General features: G+C 33.8%; 1 protein-coding gene across 1 annotated transcript in view; it reads right to left on the bottom strand.

The window, feature by feature from the left end:
* LOC127881997 (polyamine-transporting ATPase 13A3-like) overlaps positions 1–19430 on the bottom strand; it is a 563467-nt gene that overhangs the window by 423092 nt on the left and 120945 nt on the right. The window lies entirely within an intron of this gene.

The raw sequence follows: 19430 nt of genomic DNA on the forward strand, positions 1-19430 counted from the left end.
AGCAGTTGATAATATTTACCACAATCCAAGCTCCACTACAGCTAAAGGATCATTGGATGGAACAGTGATTTCTCTATTTCAACACCCAGAAGTTGATAACCTAGGAACTGACAGAGAAGGGATCTTTATCAATGTAAACCTGAAAAGAGACAATATAAAACCATTACCAGAAAGATATTCAATAGTACCACATGTCATTCTCCCAAAGGAGCCAGCTGCTGTACTACTTTTGAAGGACCAATGATTATCCATTCAGACTATTTCAGTGATGCACAAGACTTAGAGTATATGTATATATTATGAGTAGAGCTTATAATTTATATAATATCATGTAGTATAAATTTGGGACCTTCCCAGTCCAGTGCACTTCTTTTCTTCCATGCCTTCAGCGGCTGTGACAAAGTGTCATCCTTTTCTAATCGTGGAAAGAAGACTACATGGGAAACATGGTCCGTCTTTGATGAAGTAACTACAGATTTCGAAACATTAAGTGATAAGCCGGATATCGATAGCATCAGTGAATGTACTTCAAACATTGAACGTTTTGTTGTATTATTGTATGACAGGAGCAGTGAGTGCATAACCGTAGATGAGACAAGAAAAGATTTTTTTACTTGAAAAGGGCGTTTAATCTATAATATCCCACCAAGCTCTGCCGCGTTACACCAATTCATCAAGAGAGGGGCTTACCAGGCAGGATTTTGCTGGGGACAGTCACTTAACAAACAACAAGAGCCCCAACCACCTAGCTCCTGGGGTTGGAAGCGCAACAAAGATTGAATATGGGAACCTTTCTGGACAACCTTACAGCAAGCTTCAGAGTCTTGTGCTGAATTCATCAGATGTGGATGCAAAAGTGAAAATGGTTGCCGAGGACGTTGCGAGTGTGTTAAAGCAGCTTTGAGCTGCATAGCTCTATGTAAATGTGGAGGGAAATGTGATAGGGAATTAATACATTTACTTTACTTTAGACTTGACAATACATGTTTATTTGATCATGTACATGTGATCTGTGTTGTTTACGGATAGTTAACTCTTAATTAACCTAAATTTGTTCAAAATGCTATTCAAATTTTACCAATCACTTGCTATTGTAATTATGTTTACAGTTTAAAATGATCGTTAAAAATGTTTAAGACAGTTTAATACAATATATTTCATTGATTTGGACAAATGTGAACAAAATTTCATATTTCAAGATGGCCGCCATTTAATTTGATCATATTTATTTTTAATTTGGCTTTTGTTAACATTAATAAGGTCATTTGCATGGTAAATACAATATTTCAGGTCAGTTGATGCACTAATAAAATTTTGATGAATTTATTATTATTTTTTGGGGGGGGGGGGGAATTTGACGGCCGCCATTTTAAAATGGCCGCAATACCCCTATATTCAAATTTTTGAGAGTAGGTCCATATCTGATATTGTTCAGTATACACTTAGGTAGTATTCTGAAATGTTCATGCTTTTATCAAATCTTGCTCAGTTCTGGTGAAAATCTTCACAAATCGACTGGACTATTACAAAATCTGGTGTTTCAATAGACGAGTTGAGAGGAAATTTTAATAGGCAATATATTAGTGTATGCCCCTTTAAAGGTATTTATTTACGCTTTTATTGTGAAATGTTATATGTACGAAAAGTTACAAATAACCCCAGACTAAATTAATACATACATACCAAAATACAATAATTGTTATCAAATACCATTCGAATATATCAATCATTTGAACTTCCTTCCTTATAAACTTAACATAAAATGTGCAGCTCTATCAATGAAATACGAAAATGACATATCGTGTTAAGAGTTTTAAAAAGCATTCACGTAAATTGAAGAATTATGAATGACAACGAACCTATCGTCAATACAATCTGGAAGTCATTGCACTACGAAGGATACATGTAATAGGAGTAAAATCTGTAAAATCTATAACCACCGTACAAAAAGGAATTTATTTAAGTATTGGATAATGATTAGCAATCGAAAAGAGCACTAACTTGCCTACTGAATAACTGTTTACAAAATGATTTGTTTTGACTGGTTGGCTTTTTACGCCAAGTTTGCACACGCAATGCTTTATATCCAACGTGTTAAAGTGGCGAATTATCTCATAAGAATTCAGTCTTTGCTGGTAAATGTCGAAATGTAATATGCGAAATTTTTCGTATCGATTATATAGATTTGGAGTAAAATGAACGTCAGAATGTCTTTTGAAGTATGCTATATCATACTATTTTGACATTATATTATTATTTGTGTTATTCTTGTTATTATTAATTAAAATAATAGTACATTGATAATATACAAATCACATTCATAATGAAAACAGAACCACATTGATAATAAGGATACAACTGCTTATCCTTTCATACTGCGGCTACTACAAATACTACTAAAAATACTACTACTACTACTACTACTACTACTACTACTACTACTACTACTACTACTACTACTACTACTACTACTACTACTACTACTACTACTACTACTACTACTACTACTACTACTACTACTACTACTACTACTACTACTACTACTACTACTACTACTACTACTACTACTACTACTTCTACTATTACTACTCCTACTACTACTACTACTACTACTACTACTACTACTACTACTACTACTACTACTACTACTACTACTACTACTACTACTACTACTACTACTACAACTACTACTACTACTACTACTACTACTACTACTACTACTACTACTACTACTACTACTACTACTACTAGTACTTCTAATAATACCACTTCTACTACTGTTAAGTTATTAGAATCAAATGTACTTGCACTTATTTCTCTTTCCCGTGAGAATAACGCTGATCCGCTGGACTACTTCTGCTACTACTACTACTACTAATTCTACAACTACTACTACTACCACCACTACTACTACTACTACTACTACTACTACTACTCCTACTACTACTACTACTACTACTACTACTACTACTACTACTACTACTACTACTACTACTACTACTACTACTACTACTACTACTACTACTACTACTACTACTACTACTACTACTACTACTACTACTACTACTACTACTACTACTACTACTAGTAGTAGTAGTAGTACTTCTAATAATACCACTTCTACTACTGTTAAGTTATTGGAATCAAATGTACTTGCACTTATTTCTCTTTTCCGTGAGAATAACGCTGATCCGCTGGACACACACTTTATTAAATCACTTTAATCAAAATAAATCTTTATGTAATGAAAATGTCCGCATAAATGACACATGTAAACGTCTCGAATCGTACCTACGCCTATGTCATCTGAAATTCAGTCAACAAAAATAGCTATGAGATCAGAATGAGCGCATAGGAATTCCCGTACATTAATTTAACATGTCACCGAAAGGAAAATACGTAGGTTGATAAGGCTTGGCAATGCATTCTCAAAGCGACCTCTTATTTTTTTTTTTCATCAACGGTTCTTATACAAATTTTTTACAGTATTTAACAAAGAGTGTCTTTCAGTTGTGCAATACATCATTAATATATTCGATTACACAATATGTATTATGTATTTATAAATAATAATGAATTTCAGTGGAACCTTGTTTAAATGTTCGCAAAAGATTTAAGTAACCACCAGAAATGTGTGGTTCAATCGTAATTTAAATGATTCATAGGTTTCAAATGTTTGTTTCAAGACGTGCTCCGTAAGATTTATTAAGGAATTATCTTTCTATTTACATATGTTTGATATTAAAAGTTTTTGCGAAAGTCAAAAATAAGCACTTAACCGAGGCATTGCAGTATTATAGATCAGTTGGTAATACCGTGTATTGACGGGATATTATTTAACAATGATACAGTACAGCTCTTAGTCAGTATTCATTTCCGCGGTGTCACCGCGAACGCGTTTTTGTTAGGAATCGGCGACGGTTCTGATCTATGAGATGATACTCGAAATTTTGTTAGAGCTATTTTATGTTTTGGAATTTTAATAATATCTAGATATGTATGGTTGTAAACCAAGTTTGTCTTTAAAGCGTTAGCATGAGATTTATCTTAGTGAATTATTTATTTCGTTATACCCGTGCTGTTTACAATTTGCCACAGAAGAGGGCCATTTATGCTCTCATAGCATTTAGAATGATGTAAACAAACACAATATAATTTGTCACCTGAATTTAATACTTTATTAGCAATACTATTGGGACTTTATTGGTAATGCTTTCCTTTCTTGTAACCAAATTGAAATTTTGACACTTTTGTTATCGTCGAACCATTTAATAAAACTTAAGAGTATATTATTTAGGGTTATTCCCTGGTAATTGTTGGCAAGATTATATATATATAGGATCGCCACCTTTAAGTTCATGCTTTATTTTAATTTTCTTTTTTCATGGTGTTCAGCCTATATATGGGCATCTATTTTTGCTAATCAGGTGTAAAATTAGACCGTGGCAATGTTTGTCGCTAAGATAAGATATTGTCCAGATGATAGTTGTTACGGCAGAGACCATACACCACAAGCGGTAAACGATATCAGGATCATAAAACGTAAGAGCATGCTTTATTAAAGTGTTCATATACATGTAAAATAAGCTAGAATAAGATGGAATCGGGGCGCGTTTTTGTAGTGGTATTAATAATGTTTGTAAATGTATTATATAATTCGTCTAAATGAGTTACTAATAGGAAATTTCGCACATGTAATCAATTTCAGTAAAAAAAGAACAAAACAATTTTATATAATAGATAAACTTAAAATAAATGGAATGTATTAATTCACCGCGAACAATAAAAAGGTATACATGTATGTTTTATATCTTTTTATAATGAACCTTTTCTCGAATGAAGTTTTCTTATAACAAACCTCCACCGTGATCCGCCGTGCGTCCGCCGCGATCCGCGATAAGTCCACGGCGTTCCGCGGTGACTTATAACCTGATAATGTCCGCGGCGTTTTTGTGAGAACGAGAAAAATCGCCGAGAAAACACCGCGAGCAAGAAACAATATCGCCACTATTATCCGCCCGCGGGTGTGTTTGTCCGCGGTCGCAGCGCGGAATGTTAAAATCCGCGTGAGGTGTACTGTATGTAAATCGGATTGTCACCGGTGAATCTAATATTAATAATTGCATTTGCAGTTACGACCACTTCGACCGAAACAAAGGATACACAACTCAAACATGGTTTGTCTTCACATATGCAATGACTTTCGAACATTTTTAAATCAATCATAGTAACCACAGTCAGTTTGTCTACTCCTGCAAAAAGACAAGATCAAAAACAATACATATTTTGTCATATTAAAAAACTCAAATAAGCATAGATGTAAAAAGTATCGCATATATATGTAAAAGAACGGGTTCCTAAATATTACACCTAACGAGGCGTTTTAGAGATCAACTCCAATGTAGAACTTAAAAACTAAGGAATAAAATATTATCTATTATAATTTTATGAACGTGTTATACAGGTTGCAGGATCACGTGACTTTATGGGGTTAACAAATGTTAATGGCTGTAAACACACCGGTAAGTGGTGCGTTTTTCAAATAACTTTTTAAAACATTTTTTTATTACAACTAGTCCATAAAAGACAGATTTAATGCGGCTTATGGCAATTTGAAAAACATCAGAATTACTGAATTTAATAAGCCTGTATTCTTGGCCGAAAATTCGATATTTACAACATTCATTTACACGGTTGTAATGCACGCACCGTGAAATGTTTGCACCGGTTTCAGACGTATTAAATAATGTATTATTAAATCGTAAGATATCGGCACAATCTGCAGGAAAAACTGTCCTTTATGCACTAAAGATTTTTGCAAACATATTTTAATAACTAGAGATATTTGCAAAAATCAAGTTTTTCACTGTGTGTTTTCATTTGGTCAAGCCCTTGTGTAAACATCTGTGAACTCCGTTGATCCTGCACCCTGTATAAAAATACCGGACATTACCCTTATTCAGGCTATCACCAAGGTGCTTGACTCCAATTTACAATCACGTCTAACTACAGGTTACTGAGAGGTACATCACGTCGCACTAATATCATTATTATACAAAATAATCAAATAATCATCACATGCATCATAAACCAAGCCATGTGAGTCATTTGTTTACAAATGTTATTGATTGAGGAAAACGATTTTACTAGTTTTGTTATTCAAAACAAATGGGCCGTGCTCTGTGAATAGGGGGTTTGTTGCATGTGCGTTAAGTGTCGTCCCAGATTAGTTCTTGCAGTTCGCACAGGCAACACTTTCCGCTTGTATGGTATTTTTCTTTTTCAGAAAGTCTCTTCTTAGCAAATATCCAGTTCAGGCGGAAAGTGTCGTCCCTGATTAGCCTGTGCGGACTGCACAGGCTAATCTGGGACGATACTTTACGCACATGCATTTAACCATTTTTTCCACAGAGAACATACTAATTATACTTTTTTAGTTTTGCTTAAACGATTGGGACTTTCCTTGCACTGATTCTGGTTATCGTCTTCAATTGAAATTCTTAAAAATTACTCTCCATTAATAGCTCATTGTAATATCGACTCTATGATATAATATGTGAATGACAAGTCGGTATATCACATGAAACAAACACAACTTTTTTTTCTCAAGAATGACGTTGTAATGACGTTTGCTAAGAATATAATGGACTTACATAAGGATTTAGCATCCAGTCAAACTGTCAAATGTAAACCCGACTTTGTTTAATACAAGAAGTTGCACTGTTTAAGCATATCGCAGGACTTTTCGCTTCTATCTTGGTTAGGGACTTAAATCAAATTCCAGAACACATGTATGCAGTTTCAATTTGAAACCTGTGGTAGAAATTGTGATATGGAGATGCTGCATGATTACCTTAACCATAGCAGTACGACGCCGGCATGTAGGTGACTAGTATAAAATATATTCAAAACATTCGGCGAAATGTCAAGAAAAACTCTTGCTAGATGCCAGTAAGCATGCAATTGTCAATAATGTTTGTAATTATTTTTAAAGTTGCACCATGAACATTATTGACCATTAACATGTAATTTTAAATGAAAGATCCGTAATAAATGAAGGTCGACTCAATACAAAGTGAATCAAAGTTCTGACAGTACTAGTGTGACGATGCTTTTGAAGAGGATGGATATAAAAGCATCAATTTAAGTTGATCTACATCATCACAATTGTTTATGTGGGTACGAGAATTTTGGGAACGAAAAAATTATGCAAAATAAAAAATTGGTTACGAAAATAAGTTAGAGTACGAAAAAAATTGGGTATGACAAAAAAATGGGTACGAAAAAAAAATTGGGTACGAAAAAAAATGGAAACGAAAAAAATGGTTACGAAAAAAATTGGGTACGAAAAATTTTTGGTACGGAAATAAATGGTGGTACGTGGACGTAGTACCCCTGGGGAACTTGACCCACTAACGCACATTCTTAGCCCTTTCCGTCAAACATCGGATAAGTACCTCGAAGGCAATAGTATGAATACACATTTATTGCGTACCATTTGGGTTGAAAGTCAACAAGACCTAGTAGGTAAAAAGAGAAATGAACTTTGACGTACAATATGTACGTCGAAGTACATTTTTTGTACTTCGATGTACACAATTGTAATTCGACGTTCAGTTTTAACTGACCCTTGAGTGTAAGCCAATCAGAAGACGCCTTACAGCTGTTGCTTTTAGATTTATTTGACATTGAACATTATTATTATTATTATTATTATTATTATTATTATTTATACCAAATTATGCGACTATCGACCGCTAACTTATAGATATTGAGCGTATTTATTGAACATAATTAATATTATTTATACCAAATTATGCGACTATCGACCGCTAACTCATAGATATTGTGCGTATTTATTGACCTGGCGTGGCGGAATTAACCTCTGACTCGAAGTACAAACATGTACGTCAAGGTACAAATTGTATTTCGAAGTGTATTTCATTTTGTACGTCAAAGTACAATTTGTGTACTTCCTTTCGACATACATATTGTACGTCAAAGTACATTTCTCTTGTCACCAAGTAGGTCTTGTTGACTTTCGACACAAATGGCACGCCATACACATTTCGTAAGCGGTAATGCGGTCCTACATATGCACGTCAAAATGTAGCAAAATATGTAAACAAAGTGGTAGCCTGTCAGGAATGTTTGAATTAGTGAAGAAAATCGTGTATTGATGTAAGTTTATTGAAGAAATGTACAGAAAATATGTTAAATAAGCAAAAGCGATATTTTTCTCAGCCACGTAATTGTTGATAGTTTGATATCAATCTCCACGCAGAGTTGTCGTTCCTTGCTCTCTCATACAACTCTGCGAAAGGCTCAGCCCTCCATTTTGTCTATAAAATAGATAAAACCGAACAAACGCATTCAACGTATATTTGATTGGATATTTAAGATCGCATGCATTAAATTAAGAAATATGACTTTTAAATGTACGATAAATCGTGCAAAAACTTGCGAGTTTTAATGCAACTCTTTGGAACTAATTTATTGCCCATTTACGCAGATGGAATCATTCCACGCACTTCACAAATGTAAACAATTGAACATATTTTTTTTGGTTGACGTTAGGAATTGCTTCGACGTGTGTATGTATGTTGGTTTCTTAACATAAAAAAAACATATCAATTTTATAATAATTAATTAAGACTGATATAAGATATCATGGTATGAGATGGTTTTCTTTAATGCAGTGAATGCAATGTAACCGTCGTGCAAGAGATTGTTAAGTATTCTGTAACATCAATGATGAACGCTTGGAATGATCATGACATAAATGAGACGCTTTCATAACAATAGTCCGTTCTGAGCCCAACACAGAGGTGAATGTAATGTAACCGTCGTGCAAGAGATTGAGTTTGATATCACAAAGTGAAAGTAGAACTGTCAAAAATGACAACCTGTCAATGTGTTGATTTTGCTGGCACGAAAGGGCGATTACACTCAATGTGTTCATATTTTTTACCATTGGCTTTGCCAATGACCTTTATAGTATGGGTGGCTTTGTTATTTTTATTGCTATCATGTTTCTGCATAATTGTGTATATGTTTACAATACACAGAGCATAAACAATGATATAAATATACTGATTGAGCTTATAATAATCTGATAACTATACAGTTTTATTTTTTCATTCAAAAGCGGGTCCGGTAATCGGACCCATTCCCAATGGAATAAAGTGTATATTTTTATAGATCTCAATATTTTCTTCATCTCCCATTCATATGAGTTTAACCTTAGTAAATATAATACTGGACACACTTGTATCCTCATGTTTGAAGCATTTATTTTCAGCAAAACAACAACAACACTAATTTTCCCAATTTAGTCAAGACGCCGCGAATTTTCCCAATCGAAAGGGACCCGGCCCCATTCCCAAAACGTTGAGAATAAACAATGTCTATGGACAAATTTGTTCATTGCTAAGCATTTCTAAATATGACTAAATATTTCAATAGCCGCATATTATTGCATTTTGACGCAAGTAAATTTAATTTGCTTTGTTTTTTGGCAGAAGGGATTTTCTCTTGCGTACCAACCCATCAAAATTGTGACTAGTGATTCAACATCAATCATACACATTACACGTGCCATTGTAATGACCCAGCTATGTAACTAATTGACACCACCCCTGTGTATTGAAACACCCTCTTTGATTAAAAGTGAACCCATGGGACGTCACTTATCTTATCTTAATTTCATTCATGTCACTTAAAGAGCTTGTGGGAACAGACCAATAGGAGCTGAATTTATATATTTCTCTTAAGTATGCGATTTGCAAAACATTCGATCATTTGAGTTGCATACATTATTTGACAAGGTTGAGTGCAAATAAAAAATTTCAAATAATTCTATGGTCCAATTATATTAGAAATCTGTAAAAAAATACTTTCAATAGCTCAAAACTGAATTCACCCTCCCAAGTGAATATATTTATAGTAAAAGATGGTCTCATCAAATAACCATATGCTTAGTTATATTCACACAATATTGATTATCTTCACTTCATTTGTCAAAACTATCAATAGGATATTTCAGAATGGTTGAATACGGTTATATCCAAGCAAACTTAATGATCTGCGTTAAAGATTTTCTAAATAACTGCCTTGTATAACTCTTTGCGAAATTGTCATGCCAGGCGATTTCAATCGAAACCCGTAGAATGCTTTCATTGCATGTTTTACACTCATAACATCCATGAAAAATAGCCCCGCGCTTGGAATGGAAGCACTTTCATCTAGTTATCCTATTACTTAACAATTTTGAAATGTCTTGTGCTTTTAATTAAATAATCTTCAAGTAGTTTTCCATAATACTTAATTATGTCCCCCACCACTATTGCGGGGGACATATTGTTTTTGCACTGTCTGTTGGTCTGTACGTTGGTCTGTTTGGTCAAACTTAAACATTTGCCATAACTTTTGCAATATTGAAGACAGCAATTTCATATTTGGCATGCATGTGTATCTCATGGAGCTGCAAATATTGAGTGGTGGAAGGTCAAGGTCATCCTTCAAGGTCAAACGTCAAAAAAAGTCAAAGCGGCGCAGAAGGGGACATAGTGTTTCTGCTCCCCCCCCCCCGAGAAAGATTCAATGACTACTCATTAACTATTATTTCATATGATAGTCAGGTCATGAACAATTCATGAACTCAACCTTTTGGATGTCATGGTCAAGATTCAACAAAATCATAAACATTAAGTTCATGACCTGTAAAGAACTTAAAAAAATGAAAATTTACACCCATAAGAGTTAAATAAATATGTTGACTTAAGCCATTAAACTTAGAAGATAATGCATTCAATATTACTCTTAATTATAAAATGCTATTTATCACGATAGTTAAGCTGTTTTGTTATTTAATAACAATTGAAAATATTGCAAAAAGAGATTAGTTATTGTTAATTATGAGTTAAATTTTTCTTTGGTCACATTGTTTAAAAAGGCAACAACAATTTTTTAGATCTAATTATTTTGTTCATCTACCATCCATATAAGTTCAACCTTAGGAAATATAATACTAGACACACTTGTATCCCCAATTTTGAAGCATTTTTTAGAAAAACAACACCACTAATTTCCCAATTTTAGTCAAACGCCGCGCTTTTTCCCCAATTCAAAGGGACCAGGCCCCATTCCCAAAACGGTGAAAAAAACACTGCTATAGCCAGATCAATTAAGTACATAAAATACCATTATTTGCCCTGATTTCACGAAGACTTGAGATATTTATGCACATAGATATGGGTTGATCCACAAATGAAAAGTATTTTTGATCTGTGTTCGGTGCAGGCTCTTTTTCCGTGACTGTGAAAGTTAAACTGTCATGTGAAAAGGATGTCAATTTTTTCTGAAGTATTTCATTCAACCATTAAATAAAATTAACTGTTCTTTACATACTTTGCCATTTTGATAAATGTTTGTAAGGTGATCAACAGGAGATAACCAGGGTGCCAGAGAAAAGGGATAAACATTTGAGATCTGGTCAGGGCTTCATTATAAAAGGCGTTAAATGGTATACATTTTATATCTGGCCAGTGCTCAAGAGAAAATGTGTACATTTCAGAAAATTTTACCATTTAATTTTTTTTTTAAATACCGCTTGACTAAGGCTCTTAATTCATTTAGCATGAACACTTGTACTATATCTTTTTCATTTGAGATCTGGTCAGGCCTTCATTATAAAAGTGGTTAAATGGTTTACATTTTATATCTGGCCAGTGCTTAAGAGAAAATGTGTACATTTCAGAAAATTTTACCATTTAAAAATGTTTAAATACCGCTTGACTAAGGCTCTTAATTCATCTAGCATGAACACTTGTACTATATCTTTTTAGCACTAAAATATAATATTTAATGTAAAAATTTAATCTACCAATGTTTACAGATACTACTTAACATATAATTGACTGTATTGAATGTAGGAACTAGCTATAATATCCATTAGAAAAAAGATCAGGGGTGAGATATTAATTGCCTGAAGCTCTGATGCTGGAGCTATGTTTATATAAATTTAAACACACTGATTAAAAAAGTAAAACAATACAATGATACAACAGAGGGAAAATCATCCCCTCTAAACAACATGATACATAATTATGTATAATAGTTATGGATCTGGATTGATACACAGCAGGACCTTTAGGTATGCGCGCTGCGGGAGAGAGATGGGAGTGACTTACATTTTGGATTTAATTTAATCACTGAAATTCATCACTGAAGTTACAGTATGATCTCATTTGATATAGATGTACATGATTGTATCAAGAAACATAATTAAATAATTATCAGTATAAAGTACTGTCATGATTTCAGTATCATTTAAATGATTTCAGTCAAGTTTATCATTCATATACATTAATTTTGTAAATATTATCAATATAAGAATAATAGATGCAAACATATTTGAAATAATACAGTTTGATATACTGTTTATAATGTAACTACACATCCAAGCAGTCCATCAAACCATTGCAACAGAGTCACCTGGTGTGCCAACGCACCACCAGACAAGTCAAATGCCTTCTGACTTACTGCATTTTACTATTTATAACATCTACATTGACTACAGATACATGTTTATATTTGTATGTGTTTGAAAAAATGTATAATCTTTAATGACATCATCTGACCATGCATGTGCTAGATTTCAAAATCAAGGCCCTGGTCTGACACATTGGTAACATTAACGTTAAACTGTTACCAGTCTTCTGAAATTAATTTTTATTAAACAATGTAATGAAATCTACATCGGGCACTGATTTTTCTTGTTTTAAAACAGTCATAGATCAGTTGTGGCCTCTCGGTAATGACCAATTTTGCTTTCTTGTCACAACATTAAATCATTCCACACTTCTAGAATAGCAAATCTGGATTTAGGTGATCTTCAATGGTACATTTACACTTTAGCTCTGTCACAAGAGTGCTGGTAAAGTCAAGTCACATATTTCAATCTAGGCCATGTCAAACTCAAAGTGTCAAAGACAAATGAAAGATGCGTTCATTAATTATTGTCCCATCGTTTACTACTGCTGTGAGTTTTTATATAATATAACTGATAACCATCATGTGAGAGAAAATTCACATTATCTTAGTATATCAGGTTTAGCAGCCTTTTAGATAACAAAGTTGGCTAATTTTCAATGTCGCTTCTGGGGATCAAACCCGCAGCACAACCTCCTGCAATCAAAGACGACACTCTACCACTAGACTTTTTAGGAAGATTCTGAAATGTCAGAACAACCAAACCAAAAATGAAGCCAGATATTGCCGACTCGGTACTATTGAGTCAATTCATGAGAGATAATGGAAGATGCAACATCTCTCACGCCCCCTAGCATCGCCATAAGCAGTATTCAATTCTCAACACGAAAGTGCAGGAGTCGTTGATCCCGATGGACCAGAAAAAACACTTGATTAATGTTCGAAATAAAATCATTTGGTTAATGACAATACTATTATTTGAGCCAGTTCACAGGGAAAAGGCAGTCTAATCAGTATCCAATTAAACTATTTGTTATTGTCAGAAAACCGCTTTTAAGCAAACAGCTTTCAAGCGACTGCAGGCTGATCTGGATCCAAACTGGCCACAATCGCCTTAATGTCTCTTTTACTGTGACACAGTTCATTTGACTTAAAAATGATATTAAATACTAAAATAGAAAGAAGAAATAATACCAACCAGTTATTTGAGTAAAGACTTTGTAATCAATGTTTTCAGGACAGCTTGGTGATCTGCAAATCCCATGTGATATGTTGATATCGGGTATCATAGTCATTCAATAAGTCGCAAAATGCTCGAATACAATTTACAAAGCAAAATGTGACTTATATTGATAATTTAAACTACCAGTTTTGCCGTGTTAAGCTGTCAAGATCCAGAAAGTCCTGCATTCACATCGAATATATCCTTCGAATTCAATCCATTGTTGACATTAGCAGAGATTTAGTTAGAAATAACTCATATATCCTAAATGACAGTTTCTAATCAGCCAAACAAGCCGATGTATGCTGTAAGAAAGTTTTGACACGAGTGTGAACATATTCTCATGGGCGCGGCCATTGTTATATGTTGAGGCACGAACGACAACTATGATGGAGAATGTTATCAATGCTAATCAGCGAGATATGCCGATAAGAAAAATCGAGTTATCTGGCTCGGTCTTTTACATATCTCGCCATTGTGAAGAATTTGTTCATGGTATGATAACTTAGACGAGCTGCTGAAGCAGCATCGTCAAAAATGCCAAAATAGGACGAATTTACATTCAAGTGTGTCCTTGTCCTTTGAGCGAAGAGACATTGTAAAGGCGACAAGCCATCAACTAATGAAAAACATTTCTGGTAAGTTATATTAAATTGCGCGGTGAATTATGAAAGTGTAATCTCAAGAAGTTGAATAATGCTCAAATTTGACCTTTGACATAAAAGACATTAACCTGAGAGCTATAAACATTGGTCTTTCACGAGTTAAAAGTTTTTCTTTTATTACATGACAAATTTTCGAGATAAATAGAGAATAAATTTGAATAAAGAATAACGATCAAGAAAAGCTGTTCATGGCAAACGTCTAAATTTGACATTGCCGTTTGGCGAAAAAGCCAGTTTATTTCCAACTCTTGACCTTGGGGTATGATCTTTAAGGTATGGGGATGGATATAAAAGTGACACGCTGTCCCCTTATTGTGGTAGTTGTGGTAAGATTTTGTTAAATTCCACGTTGAATGACGAATGTACTGTCTTGACGAGCTGTTTATTTCAAAATTTGCCTTTCAAGTAGGTGTTTTACGGAAAATATGCATACAGGTTGATTTCTATAGAACAACTGCAAAGATACAGAAATGATTGTACATAAACGAGTATATAAAGCCCGGGTGAAATGATTTGATGGTATATTATTGCATTAATACAACAACCTATAGTGACAATGAAATTGTTATGTATGCTATGGTGACGAATACAATATATCTATCAGAACATTTGATGTACACAATTATATTAACGCCTTATTTAAAACATGTATAATAAGATACGTAAGAATGTTTATAAAAGAAAAAACAATTATCGGTGAATGGTTAACTAAATAACGGGTAACTGTTTTATCAAGTATGCGGTGTCAAAAATTATTTCAACGGACCTAATGCGTGTTCAAAAATGAGTCTGTTGCTTTAACGTGATCATTCTTGAATGATCAGTTCGTAAATGTAAAACATTATCGACTGACAAATTTGTGCAATCGATAATCTACCAAACCGATTTTTGTGTGCCAACAAAGAACTGTATTTAGTGCGTTCAAATGTAAAACCATCGCTTTACAACCCTTTAAATTTAATATGAATGCCTGCACGTTAAGATACCGAACATATCAATACAAATCATTGAGCAATTATTCAGTCAAGTTACAGTTCATTAAATTATGAATTCGTATGCTTTGGATTGAATCTAAAACTCAAAACACTTACCTTTTTGATTTTAATATTTGGTTAATATTGTGAAAATCGCGTGAATCATTTCTTCACATTTTAACATCTTTAATTCGTGTTATTATTTAATCAGCGCTCAATATTAGGTAGCTATGTGATCAAGTTTTAATTGTTTAAGGATTAAGGACATTTGCGATAATGTAGACTTTCACCTAATTGAGAACTCGAGCTAAGAAGTATCTGTGAAAATATAAAAATCTTGAAGTATTGATAAGTATTTTTATTTTTTTGAAAGAAGTACTGATAAACCAGTCCATGCTGATTTTCGATGGCAGTTCATCGTTTAGTGTCATGAAACCGTTCTTCTATAAACCTTTGTGTTTGCAAAACGGATTCCTGTACGATTTATCGGCCTATAAAAACAGCGTAACTTTGGTAGAAAAAACATATTATAGTTAATTATAAAACACCAAAATTATCCGATTAATATATTCAAAATTCATTATTTAATTAACAGATAACAATGTTTAGGATTGTTCAATACGACACAATGTTAAAGTTAGACATTTCATCACTTTACTTTATGATAAAATTATCTTTTTAACTTATTTTACATGTGTTATTTGGTGACGTTTAATTTATGGAAACTTACGCATTTTAATGGAAAATTTCCATATAAGACAAATTAGATTTACCGAAAATGAAAAAAATTATATTTTATAGTAAATAAATGTGTGTGTGTACATATAACAATAAGCATCGTCCATGTTACTAATTCATTTGAAGCAACATTATAATTACTGATACTGTTATATTATTTCTGATATGGTACAAGTGGTTGCAAAATATGATTCAAAATGTAAGTGAATTTCAATAATTTATATAATGTCTGATTAAATATAGAAACAACTGTTTACGCTATTAAACATGTTTGAAAATACTTACCAAAACCACATTTTTTTCTTAAAAGGGCTTTCTCTGTCGCCGTTTGTCCGGGTATTCTAATATCGAGATCACATGACTAGGCCGGAAAGGATATCAAATATTTTGAGAGTGGTTACTTGTCCTTTATTCCTTCTAAGTGGAACATCAAACCGTTGATTATTTCTTGAATGACTAAATTATACATTACTAAGATTTTCGTTTGAAGCAAAGTAAATGATACAGAAGCGATAAACTTGAATACCAATCATAATATAGCTTTCAATTGTTAACACACATGATAAATATTTATCTTTGTTTGGAATACCGGTAATCTGAATAACACAAATGTTTTGAAAAATAATCGTTTAAAACCAACGGCAAACATTGACATTAGATTAAGTTGACATTGTTATTGACGAGCGTTTATTTCATCACAATGTATAAAATCTCTATTACATTTACATTTTAATTTCTAACATGCGTTGTAAACATTAATTGTGTTAGTATATTTATTTGTTGTTGATCGAGGCCCATGTTTTCGTTTCAGAGGAGCGAGCATTGATTCCAGAACATCAAGGCGGTCAAGCAGCAATCGAGATCAAAACTAAGCATGCAGGTACAGCGCAAACATTTGTTTTTGTGTATAGTCTATACATAGTACAATGCATACATGTATAATGGAGTCAGACAGATGAGAACATCGACGGATAGACATATTGTTAATTAATATATGTCTGATTTATTTGAGTATACGCCTTAATGATTTTTTCAGTTTTACTCTTTTACCGACTTTCATATTTTAAATAAAAGGCTCTTAAATATGTAATCCCAAATACTACGAATACACATGGTTTAATATATAACCCAATCGGATTGTTTTATAAAAAAACTTTATAAAATAAGATGAACCATTAAAGAGTTATCAATAAACATACATTTAGTTGAGCCCATTGTGTATCGGCAATATTGTATAACTATTTAGAGTTAATACGTTAATACGAACCAGAACAATAATGATATATCTAATAATATCACAACATATTAAAAGTGGAATGATATTTGTAAAATAATATTTATGTATCTAGATTCCAGAGGAATACATAGAAATGTCAATCCGCCTTTCGGAAGTACTTACTGACAGTGGAGCTTGTAAGGATACTGTCATTGAGCGGAGAGGAACTTTCTTTTGGAGGGAATGCGTGATGACGATAATAGATCAATGTGCTGGAATGGATTCGGAATGTTTCCATTTTGGGAGCCAATCGGAAGGAACCACCATTCCCGGTCTCCAGTCTGATATTGATCTTCTTTAAAGTCACAACAAAGTGAATATCATGAGCGTCTGGGAAGACTGGGAGGTCGGGATGGCGAACCTTCTGATGCTTCAGGACAAAATCACTCCACCTCAACAGTACTCGCTACTAGTAACCGACCAGGACACAACGGAACCGGAGACCAGTCTGTATAATGAAACGTTCATAAGAAAAGATTCTGGGCAAATACTGTTGAGCGCTGAACGAGGTAAACAAGACATGAAGTTTTGCGGTTGGGTTAAAGGAGAGGTAACAAAAAATTGACCGTCTGTGAGCTGGATGCCTAAGTGAGATATGGTACGTGCATATAAAGTACGCATACTTCTTCCTGAAATACAACACTGGATAGACAGATGTAGTGGAAGACACTGGCCGCCTGTCAAGCTCCTGAAGGCTGCACAGGTAGCTCCGTGTTTCCTGGTACCTGCCGGTCATCAAGACAGTGATTACAAGCGCGAAGAATATCGCCTTTATCCGAACTTGATAGAACGAATGTTAATGTTTAGCTTTAACGTGACACAAATGAAATCTACATTGTTTTAAAATTAATAAATAAGTCCTTAATTGCAAAAATTGCTGGAGATTCTATAACAAGCTTTCATTGTAAAACTATCATGTTTTACACAATAGAAAGAACACATCCTTCTCTGTGGGTCAAACATAACCTCATATTTCTACTAAGGCTTTGTTTATACGCATTAAGGAAATGGATACGACTGTGATTGCTCCCCCATTATATTATAGAAGGAGTGAACTTATTAGATGGGAAAATTTCTCAGGTGCAGCAGAGACGCCTTTTTGTGTATATAGACTCCATGATAAAAAACAACTTACACGATTTATTTGATATTGGTATAGATAACATAGGACGTCGGTTACAAGCGTGCAATATGAGGCGAATCGGACAAGCTGTAGAACGTGGCCGTCTTTGCTTACGTAACAGCATCAGCTTACTGCTGCAGTTTGATAGCATGAACATCTTTATCAATTCTTTTAAAACATTAATAGATAGAATATCCAGCTCTAATACAACCCTTGAACAAGATATAAAATATGAATATCGCAGTGTTTTCGATTTCTCAACGAATACCAGATTGAAAACTATGTCTTTCGATTGTATCAAACATTTTTACACGTTGCATAATTCAATGAAATTATCACACGGTTTGCGACTACAAAAAATCATTGACATGGATATTATAAGTCGTTTCAAATATTCCTTAAACACGGATGTAGCTTCTAGTCGCCAGATGTTGGCTTCTTTATTGTACTGTTGTTTTTAGGCAAGAAGCTTACTGCGTTCCAAGCATATTGTTGTTTGAAATAAATCGCAATGTCATGATGTCTGGAGATGAAGTTGCGCAGAGAAATAACTCTGACAAACAAAGGATGGACTGTGCTGAGTTGGATGCTCGTCCATTCCTGCACTATCTACAGTATCTCACGTATGGAGGACTTGGTGATCGTGACAATCAACAGCATGAATTGACAGCTTTGGAGTTTTATATGCATGATCCAAGAAATAATATCAAAAGGAATCACGACGAGACTGCAGTGAACATGCTGGGACACTGTTATGAAATGGAAGGACAATATGCTATTGCATATTTTTACTACCAGGTGTCTTTGCGACTTCGTAGTACCAATAATGCCGCTAACTGGCACGTCCGGCGTCTACAGCGTCTTACACGCTGTTAAAAAACGCAATATAAGCAGTTGTATTGTGCACACTATTAAAAAATGATTGTAAAGTTTGATATGC

The sequence above is a fragment of the Dreissena polymorpha genome, chromosome 5, assembly GCF_020536995.1.
Source record: "Dreissena polymorpha isolate Duluth1 chromosome 5, UMN_Dpol_1.0, whole genome shotgun sequence".
Taxonomy (NCBI): Eukaryota; Metazoa; Mollusca; class Bivalvia; order Myida; family Dreissenidae; genus Dreissena; species Dreissena polymorpha.